The sequence below is a fragment of the Nyctereutes procyonoides genome, unplaced genomic scaffold (genome assembly GCF_905146905.1).
Source record: "Nyctereutes procyonoides isolate TBG_1078 unplaced genomic scaffold, NYPRO_anot_genome, whole genome shotgun sequence".
In the NCBI taxonomy this organism is placed as follows: Eukaryota; Metazoa; Chordata; class Mammalia; order Carnivora; family Canidae; genus Nyctereutes; species Nyctereutes procyonoides.
This window is the reverse complement of record NW_026575146.1, coordinates 39,083,596-39,108,158: the sequence shown is the minus strand read 5'-3', so window position 1 is coordinate 39,108,158 and position 24,563 is coordinate 39,083,596. Positions and strand designations below refer to the sequence as shown.

General features: G+C 41.1%; 1 long non-coding RNA gene across 1 annotated transcript; it reads right to left on the bottom strand.

The window, feature by feature from the left end:
• Positions 1–3,368: 3,368 nt before the first annotated feature.
• Positions 3,369–21,806, bottom strand: LOC129500453 (uncharacterized). Its single transcript, XR_008662548.1, has 5 exons — positions 21,730–21,806; positions 16,248–16,330; positions 11,015–11,156; positions 7,671–7,802; positions 3,369–5,157 (listed from the first exon to the last, which is right to left on the bottom strand). It is a non-coding gene; the product is annotated as an uncharacterized LOC129500453 (long non-coding RNA).
• Between the last annotated feature and the right edge of the window lie 2,757 nt (positions 21,807–24,563).

Sequence of the window (24,563 nt, the reverse complement as noted above, 5' to 3'; positions counted from 1 at the left end):
AGAGCTTTGATCGATTGCTTCTGGATCCTGTGGTGATGGGCTGGCAAAGTCTGACAACAGGGACACGAGGGGACAGCTGGCAGCTCTCAGCATCAGCCCTGAGCCCGGCTACTGAGCCTGCGGATGGGAGAAGAAAACCTGCACTGAGAGGCCTACCCCCATGGCTTTGTGTCCTTCGCTCTGAGTGCCTGAGTAGTCATCCTCCCTGAGGAGGCCTCTTTTCAAGGCCAGGGATCATGACACCTTCCTTCTCATGCTCTTCCCTGGGCAAATGCAGCCAGGAGATCAGATTGGTGTTTCAATTCTACGATTCTACAGTTCTAGCTTTTTGTGGAAGTGGCTGCAACTGGAGACCATCAGACATGCTGAGGGAAAGCCAATCCCATCCTGCAGCTATTCCTTCTCACCCAGCAGCACCCTGGTCCCCAACTGGAAAAGCCCATTGTATGCTCTAGGGAGGGAATCTTTGGTCATCCCCAGAGAGTGGCTATACCACAAAGGAGAAATCCAGAGGACACTCTGGTGCGTCCCTTGTATGTAATTTGGGGTAATTCAGCTGAATAACCATGATTAGCATGGATAATTGGCACATGGCCCAAGAAGGTATTTGTGTTCTAGGCGTACCTTTCTCTTTCAGGATTCTTAGGAGTATGAGCATGAAATTAATACTCTGAAGGAAGGACAAGTTTCTTCCACCCCGGTGGCCTGCCTCCCTCTCCTGCCATTTTGGGTTCCTACTTCTCCTTGGCCATCACATGAATTGAAGTGGATTTTGAGTCTTTACTCAACAACAACAACAAAAAGATATTTATGATCTCTGTTCTTAATTTTAAAATTGGTTTAGCATGACATTTTAGATACCTTTGTCTTTCAAAAACAAAACATAAAACTGAATTAAGTGTCTTTCATATTCCCACATGGTTGTGATTTTCTTTTAAAACAGGTCAGTTGCTCTGAATAGAAATCTTGCCCAATTCCTGGTTAAAAAAAATAAAGATAGAGAAGAGAGAGAGAGAGAGAGAGAGAGAGAGAGAATAAGCCCTACATCACAACCTGAAGTAGTGCTGAAAACTAGATAATAGTACAAACTACATATATATAACTTTATATTTTCTGGCAGCCACATTTAAAAAAGGAAAAAGACACATGTGAAATTAATGGGTGAAATTTCATTTAATGATATTGATTTAATCCAAGATATCCAAAATACTATCATTTCAACATGTCATAGATATTGAAAATTATTAATGAGGCATTTTGCCTTTTTGTGTGTGTGTGGAGTTGTGTCTGTGAAACCCAGTGTGGTTTTACACTTACCGCACACCTCAGTTTGGGTGAGCCACATTTCAAGTGCTCAATAGCTACACATGGCTATTAGCTACTATATTGGGCCACATTGGCCTATGTATCTTTTATGCTGACACTTCACTTTTATTTCCATTTTCTTGCCCAGTCTTAAAAGAGAGAAAGCATTTAGACTCCAAGTCTTACTGGAAAATAAGTCCGAGTATTGGAACATTTTCATAGCAGTTCTGTGAGGTATAGGACTTGTCAAGTAGTAGCTATTTCCATTATAATACTTCTTCCTTCCTCAGCAAAACATCAATTGGTATAGAGTAAGCAGTGAATTGAAGAAGAACTGCTTGATTTTATTAATTCCAACCTAAATCCTCTCCCCCTCCCATCAAATTATTCCAATGAGAGCTATCACCATATATTACCCAATAGTGAAACGTTTTGTGATGTGTTTTATACAGTATTTCTTAATGTGCACAGGGCATTTTATAGCAACTTTGCAAATTGTTAGAAGTCCAGCTATTGGGTAGAGTTTTCTAGATGAAGAAAACTGCACATCACATTAGTTCTTTCCATGTGGATGCTGAAGACAATACTGTCAATAATTTTCCTCACCTTCACTGTGACTAGGGACAAGGCTTCCTCCTTGTATTTCCCAGGGGGCATTTGTCTCTGGAGAAAGAGAATTTCAACTCTTGGTTACAAAGTTTAGTACCTGCATGTCTCCATCTCATTTATTACAACTTTGTGGTATCTCTATTGTAGAATTTGGACAAGTTAAACAACAACACTACAACTCATTATGCTGTCTCTCCACTAGTCTATGAGAATTCAGGACACAGAACATTTCTTATTCTTCAGTAGGTCTAAGTGAACGCAAGCAGCAGTGCCTGGTGCATCACTCGTGCTCAGTACCTAGTCACTGAAGCCAGGACATTCTGTACCATTCATTTGTCTTTTTCCCCTTTGTCATACACTTCCATCAAGACCCAGGACTGCACTGATATGTCCACAATGGATTTTATTCATTCAGCAAACGTTCATTGAAGGCCTACTTTACATTAGGCACTTTGCTGGGGGAGTGTGGTGAAAAACCCAGAACCCCTCCTGAAATTTAAGGGTAAGAGAAAGGACATGGAAAAAATAAGTGCAATGGGTACTGTGGTTTTGAAATACCTTCCACTGACTCTTTGTTCCAAGTGGTCTACTTTGTTTTGTTTATTCATTTGCCTCCCCTGCAATCCTTTCTGTCATTCAGCCTAGAGTCTCAGAGCCTCAGGAAAGAGATCCGGGTACTGCTTTTGCAGACAGATCAGAGGAGGGAGGGCGGAGGCAAAAGATGAAAGCAGAAACTCTCTTGGTGGGGTCAGTGTTGAGGGACCACAGAGCTGAGAGAGACAAGGAGATGCAGGAAGAGAGGGAGGGAGGGAGAGAACGACAGGGAAAGGGAGAAAGAAGAGGGGGACAGAGAAAGACAGAGACATAGAAGCCTTTTTCTGCCACAAGCTGATTTCAAGTCTTGTTGGTGCTAATTGGAAGGAAACTCTGAGTTTCAGAATTTAAACTGGACTGGACTCAGTTTTAAAATATAAATGACTGAATAGTGCCTAGATACCTGTGAGCTATCTATCTTTCTGGCTATCCTGTCGATGGTGACTCAATAAAGGAAAGCGAATAATAGTAACTGGAAACCTTGAAACTGATTCCTATTTGTACAGCTCTGAGTTGGGCCTTCTCATCCAACCGGTGATAGCAAGAAATGAACTACCCAGCCAAGTCCTTCTCGGGTGGCAATATGCTTTTGAAGTTCTGTTTCTTTCAGAAATGACTACTTCTGTTTCAAATACTTTGTCGAAGGTTCACCTCAGAGTTTTTCAGATGCTAGATAATAAACAATCAATTGTTACAAGAATATGTGTCCAATAAATACTTGTGTAGTGGGTGAATTTATAAGTGGTCCGGAAAAGAAGAGAAAATATATTTTAAACTTTACTTGTTGCAGTAAGTCCTCAATAACTATTGTAATTCATTACCCAGAAGTTCAAATGCAGAAATGCAAGTGATTTGTGTTTTCATAAACAATCCTTTGAGAATTCCTCTCTTTCTAGTTTAGAAAAGCCTCTGCTGAGATGGCCATCTTCTTAAAAGCATTTTCCAGGCATATATATATATATATATTTTTAAAAGCTACAAAACTTTATAACTTTCAAGGAGTACAAGAGAGAATGGATTTTGGAATCAGACAAATCTGGGCTCAAATCACAGTTTTGTTGTAGTGTAGCTGTGACCTTGATCAAATAACCTAACTTCTCAGCAGCTTGGTGATCTCTGCTGTAAAGGAAGGAAGGGAGGGAGGAAGGAAGAAAGGAAGGAAAGAAAAAAAGGAAGGAAGGCATGCAAGCTGACTGGCTGGAGAAGAAGGAGGAGGAGGGGGAGGAAAGGAGGAGGAGAATAGGAAGGAGGAAGGAAGGAGAGAGAGAGAGAGGAGGAGGGGAGGGAGGGTAGGAGGGAGGCGAGACTCTTCTTTCAGTGTTGGTGTTGGGAGACACATGGGTCAGAGACAACATAAGAAAATACCTAGTATGGTTCCTGGCACAAAGTGGATATTCAAAAATGGCAACAACTGCTGATTGATTTGCTATCCCTGAAATAACCACATTTTTTTTTTCCTGAAAAGATGCAGTTGCTTTTCATCTCTGGTCAATGCCTATGGTACCTTCTCTGTGGCACTCATTGCAAGGATGACTGGCTGGCATCAGCAATTGGGAAATTAGTCTCTGCCTCTCAGGGGTAGGTTTTCTCCTGGCTGCTTCATCCCATCTTTCACTTGGTTTTGAGCAATGGTTGAGTCTTCAGTGCCCTCAGCAAGAACCTCACCTTCCTAGAGATGGCTTTGGGAGGGGTGGTGAGTGGGTTGCCCATCAAGTGGGCTGTGGGTACCTGCAGCTGGTAACATCAACAACTGCCACCAGGAGTGATGAGAGTTGTTGCAGATCCTGAAACAAGGAATGAAAAACCCCAGAGCAGGGTAAGAACATGTGAGACACTCCGAAGAGGAAGGCTGCACAGCATAAAACAAGAGGCATAGTAATCCACACATTCTCGTGGCAGGTGCAAAGGTGGCTCACTCGGCCTCATGGCTCTTCTCACCAACTCCTTAGTGAAAAGAAATTCTCATTTTGACCTCCCTGCTTCACAGAATCATATTCTTGTCCATGTGTTTATGCTCAAGCTAAATTCTAGTATCTAGATCAGCTTATGCTCAGCAAGGTCAGGTAACTCAGTTATTTGTGAAGATGATGTGGAACTATGTCAGGTGTTGTCAGACAAGAGACCCTGGACAGCATGGCCTTTACATGCTGGTTCATACCAACATTTCAGTGCCCAGAATACACGTGTTTTACTCTGAGTCTCTCTGGCAGCTGGTGCTGGGACAAAGGTTCAAGTGCAAGCAATTAGTTTAGGTGGTGAGAGAATACATTGAAATACATTGACACAGGGAGGAGTGTTATTAAATCATCTTCCAATAGGGAAACTCTGGGAGCTGGTGCAAAAGCCCTGCCTGAGGGACAGGGGAGCTGGGGAAAGAAATAGTTTCTTCCCATCATCTATTTCTTCAACTGTTCTGATTTTTTAAATTTTCCTTGGGATCTTTGGATATTTCAATCATGAGGTATTGCTAGAGGAAACTAATTTCATCCACTCCTTGCTCCTGCAAAAACATGTACACATGTCTTTCTTTCTGTGTCATAGTCCACTCTGCATTTTCAGACCTGGTGCACACATTCCAAAAGTTCTCAGAGCTCCGCCGAAATGACATTTTTTTCATCACAGGAAATCAGCTTCCATAATAGCAGGAATCTGAAAAATTTTGACACAGCACTGTTAGACATTTCCTTTTAATTTTCTGAATTTAAATCTAAATTATAGCATTTTAGGAGAGTAAAGCATATAAATCCCCAAAAATATGTTAAGCATGTATGTACTTGTAAACACACCACTCCTTTCTTATCACAAGATGGAGCAAAGATCTCGCCCATAGAAGTCAAATACCTCAAATTCAGACTCTTTCCCAGAAAAGCATTCTTTCTGTTCCTCCCTCACATGCTCTGACCCTGCGTGACTCAGTCTCCCCAGATGCACAGTCATCTAGTTCTCTCAGTTTGTCCTTGCCCCAACTTCCACCCTTGGGAGCTGTCCATCACTTGGAAGCTGTGCCTTTGGCTACTGTCCAGGAAACAATCATTTCCTAAAGAGTACTTGTGGCACCAAAGAGTTCACGGGAGCCTCCCAAAATATGTCCTTCTCCTACCAGGTCCAGCTTTTGTCTGGAAGACCTGAAACACATGCAAATGTAAAATTCCTTTCCCCCTTGAGAAGGGCAAAAGAATGATTTATTGAAATGAGAGGCATTGTCTTGCTGCCTGGCCTGGGGGAACCAGGTAAAACCTTTCTCTAGCACTGGCCTGGGACTGTGGCTTCCCACTGGGTTTGCAATAAGGAAGAATTCCCAGCTCACATAAGGGTTCTTTCTTCTCTGATTTGTACTACCTGTCTCTTGTGTGGAGAAATTCAATAGGACCAGGAAGAGGCAAGGACTCAAGTAGACCATTGTCATTGATGGGGCGTTTGGACTAAGCCCAAGGCAGATGGATCCTCTTTGTTCAAGTGATGTGCTGAGCCCCAGTACAGGTCTTACCAAAATGGCAAGATTGCTGTCCAAAATAGTGTCACTTAATCTTAAGGAGAGTACCATTGACCCATCTTTGATGGCAACACACGCACACACACACACACACACTCACACAAACACGCTCACGTACACAAGCACACATACACACATGCACAAAGAGAGGGACAGGGAGACAATGATCTTTTTAAGCCTGGAATTCTTTGGGTTTGGTTTCAAGCTAGAAGAAAAACCTTTGTTAGGGAGAAAGCTTGTAGATAAATCATCAAACTGTTTGGAAATTTCAGCACTTTGAAAAATGAGACTGTGTGGAGGAAATTTTTTTCTTAGCTGTGTTTCAGGGTTTTTTAAAATTCTTTTTCCTCATCCATAACTCAAAAGAGATTGACCTTTACAAGGTCAAATGTTTTATGCATTTAGTTTTCATGTCAGATTATTAAGGAGAAATATAAAATTCTGGATTTGGTGTATGTCCCATGTTTTAAAGAAACACAGATCGAATCCCATATGCTTTTGAAACTGATCTTGCTAAAAAAAAAAAAAAGAGTTATCATGACTTAGGTCATAAGGCCTCAGGTTGAGAAAAAAGATTTCCCCTGTGAACATGAAGTTCATTACTGACCAAAGATCCCCACATAAGTAGTTTAAAACTTTCCCACTGTTGCTGAAATAGTAAGTCATGCAAAGATGCACAGAAGACTGGATATTTGTTTTTTATCCTAAAATATCTTCTCTTTGCCACTTTTGACCTTAAATGGGGTTTCTGCCCTCTCTGATTCTTTGTTTCTGTTGTGTTCACTGCAGCAATGTGTTGGATGGCTCAGATGTGACTGTCACACTGTTTTAAACATGTGTGCCTGAAGAGTTATTGCATTGAGCTTTCATATACTCCATACCCTTTCTTCCAGTACCCGTGTCTTAAATACACATTTCTTAAAATACATTTTTTTTTATCCAAAGACCAAGAAAGTGATGAGAAATGCATGGAGAGAGGCAAACAGCTAATAGGCCATTTTGGTTATTCCATTGAAAGGCTACATGGAAAATCTTTTACTTGCTGCTTGGTCTCTTACATTATGGAGTCAACTCTCAAAGATTCTAGAGAGTTCTATGAAGAAAGGGGATATTGCAAAAGGGGAGGCAGAAAACAAGACATGATTGGGTTTCAAGGTTGGTAGTGTTGACAAAAATTGGCTGTCTCAATCCCTGAATCCAAATTTGCATTTACCTACAGTATTCTTGGCTTTGTCTAGATTCTGATATTTAAGCTCCGAGGACCAACTGCATTGCCAGGTGGTTCAGACTGCAACAAAATCATTTCTCTAAGATTCTACCTCAGATTCATAGAGAATATGTTGAACCCCATCAGACATCACAACTGTACCTGCAGGTGAGATTATTGTCACTTCTGTCTCTGAGGCCTTAAGCTAGACATGAACAGAGTGGCTCATATCTGTTCATTGATCTAGTTCATCATCTACGTAAGTACTTGACACATATTCAATAAAACACCTGTGGAAGCGTCCCTAGAGGTGCCTCAGCTCACTTCAGAGGGATGCAGCTGTTTGGGGATGGCTGCTTGTGTTCTGTGTACTTTTCCTTCCTCTTGGCCTAACCATCAGAAGGGCCTATGACAGATCTTCTGTGACCTGGTTTAGGGTCCCCTCTCTACCTGGTTAGTTACCTTCTGGTGACTGCTTCCTCTATTATTATTTCTTCTTCTTCTTCTTCTTCTTCTTCTTTCTTCTTCTTCTTCTTCTTCTTCACCTCCCCTCCCCTGTTCCTTCCCTTTTTTCCACTTATCTTCTTTGTTCTTCTATTTAAAAAAAAAAGAAGTCAATAGATAGATGACAGATAGATTGATAGATCATTCTTCACAATTACCTTTGCACTGATCTAGTTAATATGAGCACTAGATGTGATGTGATTTATCAAATATAATCCTGGCTCTTCATCTGCATCACAGAAGGATTGCCCGCTGCAAGGCTTCATGTAGCCTCTGTTTATGCAAAGTCAAGGTGCCTAATGATACAGGATGCCTTTGATCAGAGCAGATTAAACAATCTGAAAAAATAAGGCTAAAAATCTAGCTTGGAACGACATTTCCTCAGATCTGGGGCCACACACTTAATAATTGCCTGAAAGGGCTGGGCAGCTCCCATGGACAAGAGGAACTGGGTGGGTGAAGGTACAGCTGAAATGAAGACTCTTGGCCCCACACCAATGGGACAGCCACCATTCATCATCAACTGATGTGGGGCAGGAGTATGGGCCCTCCTTCTTGCTAAACCTTCTTGATTTTAAAGAAGAAAAAATCCAAGTGTTTATATGAAGCTCCCCCAGCTCTCTGATGTTGGCAATTAATGCAGTTAAAACAAAAATAAACCTGATGTGTTTTTGGATTCAGCCTGCAGCCTGATGATTTGCTACCTTTGGCTTAGGTTGCCTGTACTAATAAGTGTCCTGGACATTATACTTCTTTACTTTAGTTGTAAACTTTTATCAAGCATTATATCAGTTAGGATGAAGTTCAACTACTAGTATTATGAACCTAACATGACAATGACTTAAAAATGATAAAGGCTTAAAAATTATAAATGTGTGTTTTTTCTCTCACATTAAAAAAGTCCAAGGGTAAGGGTGCCTGGGTGGCTCAGTCAGTTAGGCGTCCGACTCGTGATTTTGCCTCAGGTCATGATCTCAGGGTCCTGGGATTGAGCTCCACATCAGGCTCTATGGTCAGTGGAGAGTCTGCTTGAAGATTTCTCTTCCTCTCCCTCTTTCCTTTCCCCAACTCACACACGTATTCTCTCTCTCTTTCAAATAAATAGATCTTTTTTAAAAAAACCATAGATAGACAGCCCGGCAGTATAATAATGTCCATATGATTATCCTCCCTTTCTGTATTTTTGCTCTCTTTCTGCTCGCCACCCTTAGCACATGCCTTATATCTTCAAAGTTGACTCATGGTCACAAGGTGGCTGCTGGAACTTCAATCAGAAAGATAAAAGAATGGAAGAGGAGAAGAGGGACACTTGCCTCCCAGTTGAATAAGCCCCTTTTTAAAAATAATTTTTCTGGATGTCCTATCCAAAAATATCCACTTGCACATTGACCACTATTATATGGAAGGGACGATGGGAAACAATTTTTTAACTAAGCATAATGACATTTCCAACACAAGTCTGTTGTTGAGGAAGAAGAAATTAGATAGGCAATCAGCATTCTCTCCCATAAGTCTCTTTTATGATCCAGAAGACTGATACTCAAAAGCAAATAATTGGCAGTTCTTATCCTCAAGAAACAGTATAAGAGAAATCATGCCATGTTATAGTTGTTTATATACAGCTAAGTATTATACTGTTGTCTAGACAGAGCTTTATAGCAACACAAAAAAAAAAAAGGGAACAATGAACTTGCTTGGAGTTGACATCTAGGAAGTCTAACTCTTAAGCAATGACATTGTAGCTAGGGAGAAGTTATTCCAGTCACTAACTTTGCCATGGACCTCATTTCCTGTTACTCCTTAGAAAGATGTCCTAAGGGGCTTAGGAAAAAACATTAAAGCTTTCCTAATGAAAAAGAAGTGAAAGGGTTTCAAAGCAGAGGGAATGAATAAAGAGTTCTGTTAGTATTTGCCTTATTGAGGTAGCTTGATGCTGGGTATAAAAATACTTGTGGTAACCAGAAGCAAAGAATGATTTTGAGGGAAATGGATGAAGGTGATCAAAAGGAATAAATCTCAAGCTAAAAGATAAATAAATAGTGGGGATGTAAGTACAATATGATGACCATGGCTAATATACTCTATGATATATTTGAAAGTTACCAAAGAGGGCAGCCCGGGCGGCTCAGCAGTTTAGCACCACCTTCAGCCCAGGGCATGATCCTGGAGACCTGGGATCAAGTCCCACGTCGGGCTCCCTGCATGGAGCCTGCTTCTCCCTCTGCCTGTGTCTCTGCCTCTCTCTCTCTCTCTCTCTCTCTCTCTCTCTCTCTCTCTCTCTGCCTCTCATGAATAAATAAATAAAATCTTTTAGAAAAAAAATGGAAGTTACCAAGAGAGGACATCTTAAGGGTTCTCATCACGAGGAAAACAAGAATATTTTTTAACTATATGAGGTCATGTTTGTTAACTAAATTTGCTGTGGTAATCAGTTTTGCAATATTCATATGTCAAGTCATCATGCTGGACACCTTAAATCTGTGCAGTGCTGTATGCCAATTATATCTCAATAAAACTGGGAAGAAGATGTGAACATCTCATGTTCATGGACAAGGAGACCATGTAAAGTACAATGGGTGCCAGTTCTATACCTACCACCATTTGCAGAATATGGGGATTTTTAAAAACAAACTTGATGCAGGAAGAAAAACAAATATTTGTGGATGTCTAGGGCAATGACTGAGCTTTTCTGAGTCCAGTAGGGACTCATGTCTAAGTCGTTTCTGTGTCATGAATACTTGGCAAAGAATATAAGCTCTTTCAGTGTTTTATGAAGGAATGTTTTACCAACTTGGAGGCAAAGATAGTCTCTGTTTGGAATGAAGAAGTCTTATGAATTCCAGAAAATGCTATCTTGCAATTAGGAAGGGCATTTTAAGGAGCTACCAAAATCCAGAGTAAGCTAGAACAAAGTCAAAAATGAAACAATTCTTGGCCATATTACTAAGCAGCAGAATTGAGATTATCCTAAAGTCAGATGTATCTGTAGCCAGTAAATTCCCTTTATCATTTTTTTTGTCGTTCACTCTAACTTCATTAGAAAAGAGTGAAAAATTATATAGCAAATATCAGTGTATCTGCAACCCAGCATCTTTAAAAAGGCCTATTTCTTTTTGCATATTTCTTAAGACATCAGACGCTGATGAAGCTTATTTGCAGCACCATTCAGTCCAATGTCCTCAACTGCCACAAAGACAGGTATTTGTTTTTTCACAGTGTGGGTATGGCAGGGCCGCTGTAACAAAGAGGCACAAAGCTTCAGCAGTTTCAAGAATTCACAGCTTTATTTCTTTGTCACTTACCCCTACACCAGCAGCCCAGGCAGGGGTAGCACTGTTCCACAAGGTCCTTCAGCCTACTTCCCTCCTTCCTGTAACTTCATCATCCCTGGGACTGTCACCACCTGCATGCTTGAAGCTATATCATGCCACTTCCAAGTGCCAGCTAGTGGAGAGGAAAGAGAGTTTGGAACGGATATGCTCATGTCTTCAAATGCAGACCCCTACGTAGTACACATGCCTTCTTCTTACATTCCACTTGTGAGAACCTAGGCATACAGCCACACAGCACTTCACAGGAAGTGAGGAACCACAGGCTGGCTACACTGCCACATGCCTACCTAAGACTCTCCAACTATGGAGAAAGAGGTGCATGGATTTTGTAGAAAACCGGCAGCCTACTCTAGGCCATGCTACTATACTATTACCACCCACATATGCAAACCTAACACTATTTTAAAAATGGCAAATTAGTATAAACCACCAAACCTGAACATGCCAAAAAATAAATAAATAACAGTGAATACAGGCAAACCTTCTTCTTGATCTAGCAGGTAAACTTCAAAAATCTCATTAGTAAATATAATGATTATCAGTGTTTGATGGATACCATTTATCATTATCATTAAGGAGGCTTCCTTCCAGTCCTACTTTGCTAAGTGTTTTTAGTTTCTTAATTATGAATTAATTATGAATGTGGAACCTTAGGCTACCTTAGGCTTTCTGTTGAGATGATCATATGATTTTTCTTCTTTAAACTGTTAATGATATATATTGCATCAAGAGATTTTCTTTTTCTTTCTTTCTTTTTTTCTTAGAGAGAGAGAGAGCACATGTGCATGAGCAAGGGGAAGGAAAGTCTCTTAAGCAGACTCCAGGCCCAGCATGGAGCCCTACATGGGGTTCAATCTCATGACCCTGAGATCACGACCTCAGCTGACATCAAGAGTTGTATGCTTAACCGACCAGCCACCCTGAGAGATTTTCTAGTATTGAGCTAACCTTATAATTACTGGAATAAACCTTACTTTGTCCCTATATGTTTTTAAATCATTATTGAATTCAGTTTACTGTATTTTAGTTAGGATTTTTGCATTCATTGCTTATAAGTAATATTGGTCTATAATTGTACTGTTCTGTCTCAATTCCACTCAGAGTTTTATTAGCCTGATAAAATTATGTGGGTAGCTGACTTTTTGGATTTGGACTCATAAATGGTTTGTATAACATAGGGAATATTTCTCCCTTGAAGTTTGCAAAAACGTGCCAATAAAACTAGGTTGCTTGGGGGTGGGGGCGGCTACTGTTTTGATTCCTGATTCAATGTCTTGCATTGAATCAAATAGTTTATTTTAAATGTTCTTTTTTTTAATGTATTTGCATTTCAGGCTACAAATTTACCTCTAGGTATGATTTTTGCTGCATTCTACAAGGCTTGATATATGTGACTTGCATTGCCTTTCAGTTGTCACTGTGATTTCTCTCATTCACTCATGTGGTGGGCTGAGTAATACTCACCCCACCCCTCTTCAAAATATGCCCATCAATAATGTCTAGAACCTGGGACTATTACTTTATTGCATACTTTGCAAGTATGACTAACTTAAGGATCTTGATATGGAGACATTATTCTGGATATTTGGGTGGGTCCTAAATGCAATCACATGTATCCTTATAGGATAGGGGCAGAGAGAGATTCCATTACAGACAGAGGAGGAGAAGGAGGCATATGACCACAGAGGTAGAAATTAGAGGGATGGAGCCATAAGCCTTACAAATTCTGGAGCCACCAGAAACCAGAAGATGCAAGGAATGAATTCTCCCCTAGAGTTTTCAAAAGGAGCATGGCCCTGGAAACACTGATTTCAGCCTGTAATACTGATTTCAGACTTCTGGTCTTCAGAACTGTAAGAAAATGTATTTCTATAGTGTTAAGCTACCAAGTTTGTGGCAATTTGTTATAGCAGTCATAGGAAACTAATATACCATGGATTATTTGGAAGTACATTTCTAGTTTCCCAATGTATGTTTGTTCATTTTTATTCTCTTTTTTTATGTCTCTTTTAATTCCCTTTCATTGGAAAACCATGATTGATATGATGATGGTTATTTGAAATCTGGAGATAATATTTTTGTGACCTATACATAGTAAACTTTTATAATTACCCTATGTGTACTTAGAAATAAGATATATTTGCATTTGAGAGTTGTAGAATTGTCTTTATATAAAGCTAGATAACAAAGATAGATAGATAGATAGATAGATAGATAGATAGATAGATAGATAGATAGATGATAGATAGATAGATAGATAGATAGATAGATAGATAAAGCTAGATAACAAGCTTTATCTTCTCTTCCTATTTTCTTTATTCCTACTGACTAGGGGTCAGTTCAACCAATCATTTCTGACATACTAGAATATCTCAGGGTTTTAAACAATTAATCAGTTTTTCCTTATAATTCTTTTTTTTTAAAGATTTTATTTACTTATTCATAAGAGACAGAGAGAGAGAGAGAGAGAGAGAGAGAGAGAGAGGCAGAGACACACAGGCAGAGGGAGGAGCAGGCTCCATGCAGGGAGCCGGATGAGGGACTTGATCCCAGGTCTCCAGGATCACGCCCTGGACTGAAGGTGGTGCTAAACCACTGTGCCACTGGGGCTTCCCAATTTTCCTTATAATTCTATCATCTTTTGCTTTTTGTATTTTGAGGCTACATTGGTAGATGCATACCATTTCACACTTCTGTATTTCCTCTCCCTAGCTCCATAGGCCCTAATTCCACACTGTCATATATTATGGATTTAACCACGAAGTGAGGGTGAATTGATTGAAATCCTGGTCAAGAGGCTGCACTTTCATCCTTTCTCCTCTGTCATATATATGTGTAGCCTCAAGTCTCACCCAGGCCCAAGTGCCAGGCAATGAACTGATCTCTAGATCCTTTTTTCTATTCTTTTTTTTTTCTTTTCCATGTAGTAATGTTTCCTAGGACAGACTTCTAGACAATGCTGCATCCCTCAGGACATGAGACACATTGTATTATTTTTCCATTGTATATTTATTTGTGTTCTGAGCCCCAACTATGTCTTCTTATCCATTATTATGCTACGTATTTGGAGGAGTGCCAGGAGCCATTTTGCCTGGAAATGCCCTGTATTATTTAAATTAAGTTGAGTAGAGTTTTCTGTTATTTGCTATTAAGGGACATAATATTATTCTCTCCATTTTACAGACTAGTAAACTGGGGCTGAGAAGCTAACTATCCCAAGGCTCCCATAGCTCATAAGCCAAGGAGATCCAGAAATTGAGTTTAAGTCACTGGCTACAAAGCCTGTGGTCTTTTTCTTCTACTATGAATTTTAGAAATGAACATTTCTAGATTCTTAAAAAGTACAAATCTTGTCCTACCCTTCACCAGCCCCTCTACCTCCTCCCCTCTCTACATCTATGGTTCTAACTTGTTTCACTGATGGCAATATGAAAGCCAGATTGAACTAAAATTGTCAGCTCTGAGTTTCCTGATCATTCTTACTTTGTTGGCTTTGTTGGGAACATATGCCAACCATGCCTGCCATGGAGAGGATGTGGGCTTGCTGAGATTCATGGTTCCTCCACGCCAATTAAACAGACTTCTGCAAGCAGAGCAGGTATCTTGAAAACCAGCTTCTCTGCAATGTCTGAATCCTTTCTTGAAAGTGTGACCATATACCCTTCATCACCAAGAACAATTAATATTCTCTTCTGCCATATTCTCCTTCACTACTCTCCTTTCACCCTCAACATCAGTCAATTACAATCATTGCAAAGGAATACATTTTCTTTTTAAGATGTTATTTATTTATTTTTCAGAGGGAAGGCAGAGGCAGAAGGAGAGGGAGAAAAAGAATCTCAAGCAGACTCCATGTCAAGCATGGAGTCCAATACAGGCTCAGTCTCATAACTCTGAGATCATGGCCTGAGCTGAAATCAAGAGTTGGATACTTAACTGACTGAGCCACCCAGGTGTTCCAGGAATACATTTTCATTTACTGATTCTTTGTTTAATGTAACTGTCCCCACATTTGGACCAGAGAATGCTCTTTCTTTTCCTCTTTTTCTCTCCCACTCAATAGATAAGAGACTGCTGTATATTATTGTTCCCTTCTCTGTTGGGAAGATAGTATTTACTGCATCACCCAGATGAACAGGAATAGAAGTATTTCCTACCCTAAGTAATTTTCTCATTTCCATAGCATACAGTCTGAAGATATTAATACAAATGAAGTTAAATCTGCACCAAGAATATAATGTTATTACCAATGTGTATAAGTAGTTCTTCCAAGAATGAACTTTCTCCTGAGTTAAATTTTTATTTAATTTATTTATGATAGTCACAGAGAGAGAGAGAGAGGCAGAGACACAGGCAGAGGGAGAAGCAGGCTCCACGCACCGGGAGCCCGACGTGGGATTCGATCCCAGGTCTCCAGGATCGCGCCCTGGGCCAAAGGCAGGTGCCAAACCGCTGCACCACCCAGGGATCCCCTGAGTTAAAATTTTTAAAGGCGTAGTAACATATGTCAAGTTAGACTAATGAGATTGTCTCTGAAGTATAGAATTGAGTGAGTATACGGTGATACCAGAATGCATAGATTGGATTAATGCAAGTTTGTTAATGAAATAACACTTCATAGCAATTTAATAATGAGTTGGTTTCTCAAAGAGTCTTTCATGGAGCACTCGTTTCATGGGATGTTCCCTGAACTAATGAGCCCAGGTGCATTTCAGATACTACTTGAGCACAGCTTCAGATTCATAGGGTCTCAGGTGTCTCCTAATCCAGTGACTATGGTAGGACTACTTTTGGTTGGGTTCTGACCTGCTTCCTTCAGATGCTCATGCTGTTCTTACTCAAAGGCAGGTAAGGATCTGCTAGGTAGGTGCTTAGACCTAGGTGTAGAGACTGCATGTGTGGGGAAAGTGAACTAATTAGGGAGGAAACCAGTGGATAACTATTGTCTCCTTCCTTCCCCTAATAGAGAGCCCCCAGACACATTTCACCCTGCTCTTTGAGCTGCTCTGTGGGGTCAGGCTGCTAACAGCCTGGGAAGCAGCCAGACTCTTGGCTGCCTCTTCCTTGGTCTTTGATGTGTCCTACCTATCACTCTTGACTCCCTGAGTAATAGTCCCCAGTAGAAAGCTTGCACTTAAAATTTGTCTTAAATCCTGCTTTATGGGAAACCCAAACAAAACATAATCATTCCAAACATACTCACCTGGGAAATGCCATGCACTGAATCCCATTTCTGAAAAGCCATGATGCTCATCAGTTTCTTAAAAGTTCTAAAGAGTCCTTTTCCTAAGCAAACAAGGAAACAAAACAAAATAGAAAAACCTGCTTACTGCTTAAGTTTGTTATACCAAATTAGCAAATTGCCAGAATCATTCCACCATGAGACTCATTTGGAAAATAACTCCTCAAAACTGGGTACAATATACACACCCTGGGAAATGCAAATATGGAGTTTACTATATCTACACTGAGGATATGTGGTGTTTCTGAGAGCTTATTTATATGAATGCTGCAGTGTGTTGAATGGTGGCCCTCAATAAAGATATTTCCAAGGCCTAACCCTTGGAATGTGCAAATATGACCTAATTTGGGGGGAAAATGTAATTTAGTTAAACATCCTGAGATGGAAAACTCATCTTGGATTAGCTGGGTCGACCCAAACCTAGTGACAAGCGTTCTTGTAAAGACAAAGAAGAGAAATGACAGGCACAGAAGAGAAGACCAGGTGACCACAGAGGCAGAGATTGGATTGATGCAGCCATATGCCAAGGTACACCTGGAACCACCAGAAGTGGGAAGGGGCAAGGAAGGATGCCCTTCCAGAGTCTTCGCGGGTGTGTGTGACTCTGCGTACACCTTGATTTTGGACATCTGACTTTTCAGACAGTGAAAGAATAAATGTTTCCAGCTACCCAGGTTGTGGTAATTTGTTATGACAAATTATATCCGCACCTGTACAAAAGTCCTACAGGTGCCATCATGCCTAATGGAAAAGATGCATGGGGGCAGCCCAGGTGGCTCAGCGGTTTGGTGCCGCCTTCAGTCCAGGGCATGATCCTGGAGACCTAGGATTGGGTCCCACATCGGGTTTCCTGCGTGGAGCCTGCTTCTCTCTTTGCCTGTGTCCCTGTCTCTCTCTCTCTCTCTCTCTCTCTCTCTCTCTCTCTCTCATGAGTAAATGAATAAAATCTTTAAAAAAAAAAAAAAAAAGGAAAAGATACATGGAAGGGAACTTCCTTGTCACCTGGAAGGTCACCTGGACCTTGTCACCTGGAATAAGTACCAGGCTGCTCTCCTTGGGGGCCGGGTCCTATAGACAGGGATTCAGAGGACCATGTTCTTCCTGAGAGCAGAGCAGGAGAGAGAAGAAGGGGCAGCTCCAAGCACCTCAGTGCCGGGGACTTGGCTCTGACAGCCCTCAAACCTTGCACACATCGGTTCAATGTCCTGACTCTTGGTTTGCCTCATTTGTAAAGGTATAAAGTGGTTGTTGGTTCCTTTCCAGCTCCCAAATCCTGGGATCGCCCACAGGAGTCCTTAAACAACAGACTGTCCCAATGCCTTTTCAGTGGTTGTTAATAGAGGAAGCAAAGAAAAAAGAGAAGAGGTGAAGAGGAGCAGAGAGAACAAGAGTCTGCTCAAATGATCAGGAACAAGCTTAATACATAAAAGTGGATTCACACTTGGACTCATCCAAATAAAAATATCTAGACAAGGCTGTCTTTATTTCTTTTCCACCTTAATTAACTTGAACTTGGTCAGGGGTGGGGCACTGGTTGGCACAGAGGGCTGCAGGTGCCTTTTAGAATTTGGGTAACAATGACTCAGTGATCCTCAGTATACACTATTCAGATCATGCCCACTGATTGCCTGCAAAGTTTCACTTTCCTGACCTATTTCAGAAGGAAAACATGGACACCAGTCTCTACTGCAAACCCCTTTGTAAATATAGATTTCTAAGCTTCAGCAAACCTGCGACTCTTGTCGTCTCTTTGGTCTTCTCTGGCTGGGCCTTGAGGATGTGGGACAGGTCAAACTGCAATGCCCACTCTCCACTGACCTTCTTTTGGAAGTTCGGTATTTCCTTTCTGTGTTGCCTTTCAAACCCATGACCCATGACTGCTTCAGGAAAGCCAAGTTGAATTTTTTTTCATAAATTGAATTATATTGTAAAAATTTACTTGGGTACTTCACTATTTAAAAGTCGCATGACAAGGCACCTAGGTGGCTTAGTGGTTGATCTTCTGCCTTCGGCTCAGGTCGTGATCCAGGGATCCTGGGATTAAGTCCTGCACTGGACTCCCTGTGGTGAGCCTATGTCTCCCTCTACCTGTGCCTCTGCCTCTGTGTGTGTGTCTCTCATGAATAAATAAATAAAATTAAAAAAAAAAAGTCACATAACAAATCAGCAGGTAGTCGTCCACTTTTGAAAAGCAGTCTCTCTGGGGGCCTCTCCTGTCTTAGAGTAAGTTTGCACATAGTGGGGTGCGGCTGCATGCCCCACAAATCTTTCCAATCTTCTTTGAGACTCCCCATTGCCTGTGTTCCTGCCTCAGCCAACCTGCCAGGGGTGCTGTACAGAGTTCTGCAGGATGGCCTCCAGGCTATAGGAAGCAGCAAAGAGATTCTTGAAAGAGCGCCAGATGGAAAACACATGACAGTTTTGGATTCCTTCCAGGGCCCAGACAAGAAACACTACAAAGACGGTCATTTCTTCACAGGGACTTGAGAAAGAAAAAAAAAAAAGTTACTAATGTCTCTTAAATTTTTCCACAGAGTCAGAAGTAAACAGACTTAGAAAGAGCATATATTTCATATGGACGTTCTCACAGGACATTTGTAAGATGTTAGAATCGTAGCCTTGGTGGAGTGAAGAAAGCCCTGGACAAAAAACCGAGGAGCCCAAGTTGTAGTCTTGACACAGCTCTGTGCAAGGGAGAAGGGAGCCCCTTCTGAAACTGAACTGGGAGCTTCAGTTTGTCCTCTATAGAAGGGAAGGGAGTACCTCCTTCTTCTGGTTCTGGGAATGCAGGCTGAAATAAATATAGTTTGTAAAGGTGGTATCTGTTGTACATGTGTCAACTATCATCAGGAAGGCCTCAGGGGGCATTTTCCTGAACGGCATATCCAACCAACCTTGGATGGTTAACATAACTCTTGATGGAGCAGGTGGGTGTCTTAAATGCCCAAATTCTTCTCCCCCCCCCCTTTTTTGAAAAAAACAAATTAACTCTGGGACTCCTCATCTTGTGAGACAGCCAAAGATGTACACGTCCTGCGGTTCACCTGAGTATGTAGTGACTGCAGATTGGCATCAGAGTAACTTGCAGCCAAGGGATGTGTAGTGATCTCATGGGATCATATGCAAAAATTAGAGTGTTCAGCTTGGGGATAGAACAAAAAGAGGCATAGCTCCAGAATACACCCAGTCGCTGGAAAGTTTTAAGCCTCCAGACATTATCATATCCCCCCTCAACCATTATGTGCTTGAAAAAATATGTCCTCAAGTGGATCAAGGACAGTTTTCCCATAGAAATTATGCATAATTATGGGTCTCTGTTACTGTTCAAGAACTTGGCATTAAATGGACCATTGATATGCTGCAAGAATAAAGATACCATGACTCCAAATCATTGTACTTACTTAAACTAGAAATGTTATGTTCCATGTGATAGACAATTAGAACTAGACATAATAATAAAATAATAATAAAAAACAAAAAATTTATTATTGGTATTATCTGCACAGGAAACCCAGAAGTCTCTGTATCTATATTAGTACATTTAGCAAACACATATAGCAAGTTTAGTGGATGATAAATCAGCTTATTTTTCAAATTTTTAAAAGATTTCTTTATTTGTGAGAGAGTGCAAGGAGGAGGAGTAGAGGGAGAAAGAGAAAGAGAATCCCAAGCAGACTCCCTGCTGAGCAGGGATCATGACCCTGAGATCATGACCTGAGCTAAAATCAAGAATTGGATGCTTAACCAATTGAGCCACCCATGCCCCCCAACTTATTTTTAAATTTTAAAACCAGCCACTAACTGTTAGAAATACTTTGTGGACTCCACCTCCTTCAGGCTGGTCAGCTATGGAGATCAAGTTTCCCCATATCTGAATAAGTTTGGTGTTCATAGGTAGAGCTTCAGGCTTGAAGAACAGGAAAGCCACAAAGGATGTAGCTTTGGATGCAATCAGATCCAATCGAAACCCTGGCTTCTCTATTTGGCACTTATGTAAATCTTGGTTTTCACCCATGCACAATGGAGACAGTGATGACACTTCTGACAATTCACAAGATGGCGATTTGGTTCCAACAATGCAAGTGGAGGTGCTCTAGAGCCAGAAACTCTTCAGAGTGGACCACTGCTATTAACTGAGTCCGTGAAAGCATAGACTGAAGCCACTAGGGCTTGGCTCTTCCACTAACTCCTGCATAAGCTGAGCCTCTCCGGGCCTCAGCCTCTTCATCCTGGCTCTGTCAAGCAAGGAGAGCAGTGTCCAACTCTCCAGGTTGTAGTGAAGACACAACGAATTACAAATTACTATGTGGAAAGCTCTTACAATACTGCCCAGCACATGGCAAGTGTCAGCTCTTACTGTATTTTCATATCTCCCCAGAAGGAAGCTGTTTAAAAAACTGCCTATCACAAATAATAAACTGTATTTAGAGTTTTGTTTTGTTTTGTTTTGTTTTTTAAGGAATCTTAAAGGTGACCCAGGCCAATCCCTTCTTTTAGGGAAAGAAATTGAGACCAGAGTGTTTCCTCCGGGATGGGTCACCCAGGGGCTCCTGACTCCCAATTCAAAATTTTCCTTGATATTAGTCTCCTTTGTAAATAAAGATCTATATGAAGGCAACACTATCCCTATTAGTTAACCAAAGAGGTCACAAATCCCATAAACTATACCTTTTACAGATGAAGTAACTATGACTCAGCGTTTCAGGAATTTGCTAAAGGTTACACAGCTCTGAACCATCTGAAATTAGTTGAAGAGCATTATGGTTACTGGAGTAACCACTAACTGGTTGTAGAGCCTGAAGCTAGTCACTTGATCTATTCCTTGATACTCGAGAGTGGTCTGTGGGTCAGCATCATCCCAGAGCTTGGTAGCAAGGCTGAACCTCAGGTCCCACCCCAGACCTCACTGAATCAGAATCTGCATTTGAAAGTTCCTTCTAGAAGCATTCCTCTTTTCTGCTCATCTATAAAGGAGGCCAGGGATATTTTAGGTGCTCCCTTCCAGCTCTAAAATGCTCTGGATTCTCTCGTTTCCTTTGTATCCCCATGATCTCCTAATTCTAAAGAAATATTTGAAGGGGAAAAGAGTTTACGAAAGCATCCTAAAGGTCAGGGTGAAGAGAGAGTGAGCAGAGGCAGATTTCTTTTCATTAGGGATATGGTTTGGGGGTGGCAGGAATTCTCCTAACCTTTGAGGGTCTGTGTGTGATGTTTGGATCCAATGATTGACAGGAACAGAGCCCTGTCTGCCAGGAGTCCAGGAGACCTGGGTGCTTGTCTCCTCTCCGCCACCAGAACAGCTGGGAAAGCTTACGAGATTGACCCGGTCCCCTGCCCTCTGAAATGAACAAATTGGTTCTCTACAGAGCTTTCATTTACACTATCAGCCTACACTATCAGAATCTGTTTTGTTTTGTTTTAATAACCTGCTTATGTAACTTACCTGTGATTTCTTCGGGTGGGTTTCTAGCAGAGTGTTCATCTCTAACTCAGAACTTTGGCTGCAAAAGGAGACAAGGGTGTTCTCATTAAGGGCTTACCTTGACAATGACCAGGATTCCCCTGGGAATGGGGACCCGAGTGATTTTTCTACTCAGTTTATTTCCATCCTCCATGTTAAATAATTGTTCGATCACATTCCCTTTGGTCCTGACCTTACTTAAAAGGGCTGCCTTTCCTTGCACTCTGCTTATCAACCTTTTTACTCCTTTCTACAGCTCGGGGAGCACATGCCTGCGCTATCTGGGTGCTGACCACCCTGGCAGCAAAAGCAGTGTCCATGGAAACTAACCCAAGGGTGACCGAAATAGACCAAGTACATTTCATCTTTAAGAGGCTCTGCCTGCTTTTGCCTGGACTTATGCCCATTTCTCTGAGCTCCAGCTGAAGTTCATAGCTACAGAACATAAACCCCCTCTTCTCAATCCTTAGGCTTCACCTTTGCACACAGAGCAGCTTGGAGTTCTTCATATGCATTAGGCTAAAGAATAGTTTTCTGTTCTCATAAACATGGAAGTTTTAGAAGTCCAAAGTTGACTCTGAAAGTGACACAGAGCTACAGAAAGGTTTTGTTTGCCAAACACTTGCAAATCATTTTCCCTCCACAAAAGCTTTTAAAATGTCAGCAGCCTGCACATCTCTGCCTATGGGGCTGTTCCTAACACAGGCCCAGGGCAGTAATTTACTGCCCACAGTCCACCAGCCTCTGGACCCTGGGAAGGCTGTGAATATTTATGGACGTCCAGGCAGGGGTTTCCTGGAACTATCCAGGGGTAGCATCGTCCCTCTCACTCTCTCTACGGCACAGAAACATTTTTGTGAAGGTATTTTTATTTTAAATAAGTGAGCTCAACAAGCAAATACTAAGCAAGAATTAGTGAGAAAAATGATGCCAAGGAGAATGAAGAAAGGTCTCTGGCACAATAAGATTCCGGTTTCTTTTTTCCTCCTCTCTTTTCTTTTTCTGAGGGAGAGTACATGGAATACCCATATCCAACCTCTCTGAGTTCTGTGTGTAAATCAGAGATCGTTTCATGGGCTAAAAACAAATTCATGCATGGGGTTTGCTGGTGTGGGCTTCATCTCCCTATATAGTTACCAGGTGAAGGAAATAGTCATCTTCCCACTCCTTCCTAAGCAAGAAGTTGGAAAGCTCAAACTTTGCTGTAAAGGCAATCATGAATTATCAAGAGAGAATAGAATTTATTTTTATTCACAAATGGGCCAAAGAGGTATCTGGGCAAAATAAGAGGAAGTTAAAACAGACCCATGGGCAAGAGGCACATCCAAGTTTCCCCAAATATATTATTACTCTCTGTTTGACTAACACAGTATTCATAAAAATAGGTGAGGAAAACAGCGCATTATTTTCCCTCCAGAAAGGGAAATTTAACCTCTCTCTGAAACGCATTACTGTATCATTTTAATTAAGGCATACTTCGAGCATATATTCAGCTGAGTAACCCATTCCCTCCCCCCATTAACCACATTCTCCAGGCACTGAACAGGATGTAAGAAGAACTGCCAAGTCACTACTGGATCATTTCTCACTCTGAGGTTGCTTTCCCGGCATCGACTACATCTGACTCTACAGACGAAAAAACATAAAATGATCTTCAAGAATGAAAAACTTGTATGGAGTTTTTTGCAATAGTCTTGAACAATTGAATGAATGCTGTGACCCAACTAGATTTTATTTTGCTTTTGTACTGAATGAGTTGACAGATTTGAGAGAAAAGACAGATGATTTTTTTTTAATCCAGGCAATTTTGCAGATAAGGCTGCTGGAAATGTTAAAGGACTTCCAGCAATAGATGAACATTCATTTCAAATTGAGCTTTTAGCTGCACTTCATTCTGTAAGTTATTGTCTGTGCTCTCTTGTTCCTTGCTGTTTTCACATATAGGGCAAAGGTTTATAAAGAGCTCAAGTCCCAGAGGACCCTAAGCAGCTATGAGATGTCAACTAGGCAGTTTCATTACTAGAAATCTAGATAAACTCATTTATTTTAAGACCAGGGAAATGACAATACCATAAAATAACTGGCTAGTTCTTCATAATAAATGAACAAGCATAGATGCTTTTATACACACACACATAAACACACAGACGGTACACGTCTCATTCAGCCAAACAGAACCTAAGGGCTTCTTACTCAGTAACTTGGAAGATCATTAGTTTTATTTGGAAATGGGAAAAAAAGAAAAAATACAATTGGGTCTTAACTGCTGAGGCCAGGAAAAAGAAGAGAGCTGTGCTCGAGTATTTTTATCTTCTTCTGTGCATGAGTTCAGAAGGTCAACCTTGTCTGTCTCCCACAGTATGACAAAATGACTGTCTTCCCAGCTCCTTGCTGCATCCTGGGGACCATCTACTCTTCTTTCCACCACCCCCCTTCTGAGCTCCTCTGAAGTCCATGTGGTAAGACTATGCTACAAACTAGTCTCTTTGGGGTGGTCATCTTCAGACCCTCAATCACTCCTCTTCACTTCTCACAGAGTTTAGTTGTTCTTTTATCATCCTGTCACTCTTTCCACTGCTACCTTGTTATGATTCTTGAGGATTTCAATATCCACATAGAGAATTCTTCTAATAATTTCATTTCTTAATCCTCCCTTCCCCTCTTTGCCTCCTATGTGCTTGCCCTCCACCCCATTTCAAATAATCCGTCCCACTCCAGACTTTATCATTATCAGCTGGTGTGCCCCTACATAATCTCAATTTCAAACATTCCACCTGATGACCACTGCATCCTATTTTTTCAGATCATTACCTCTA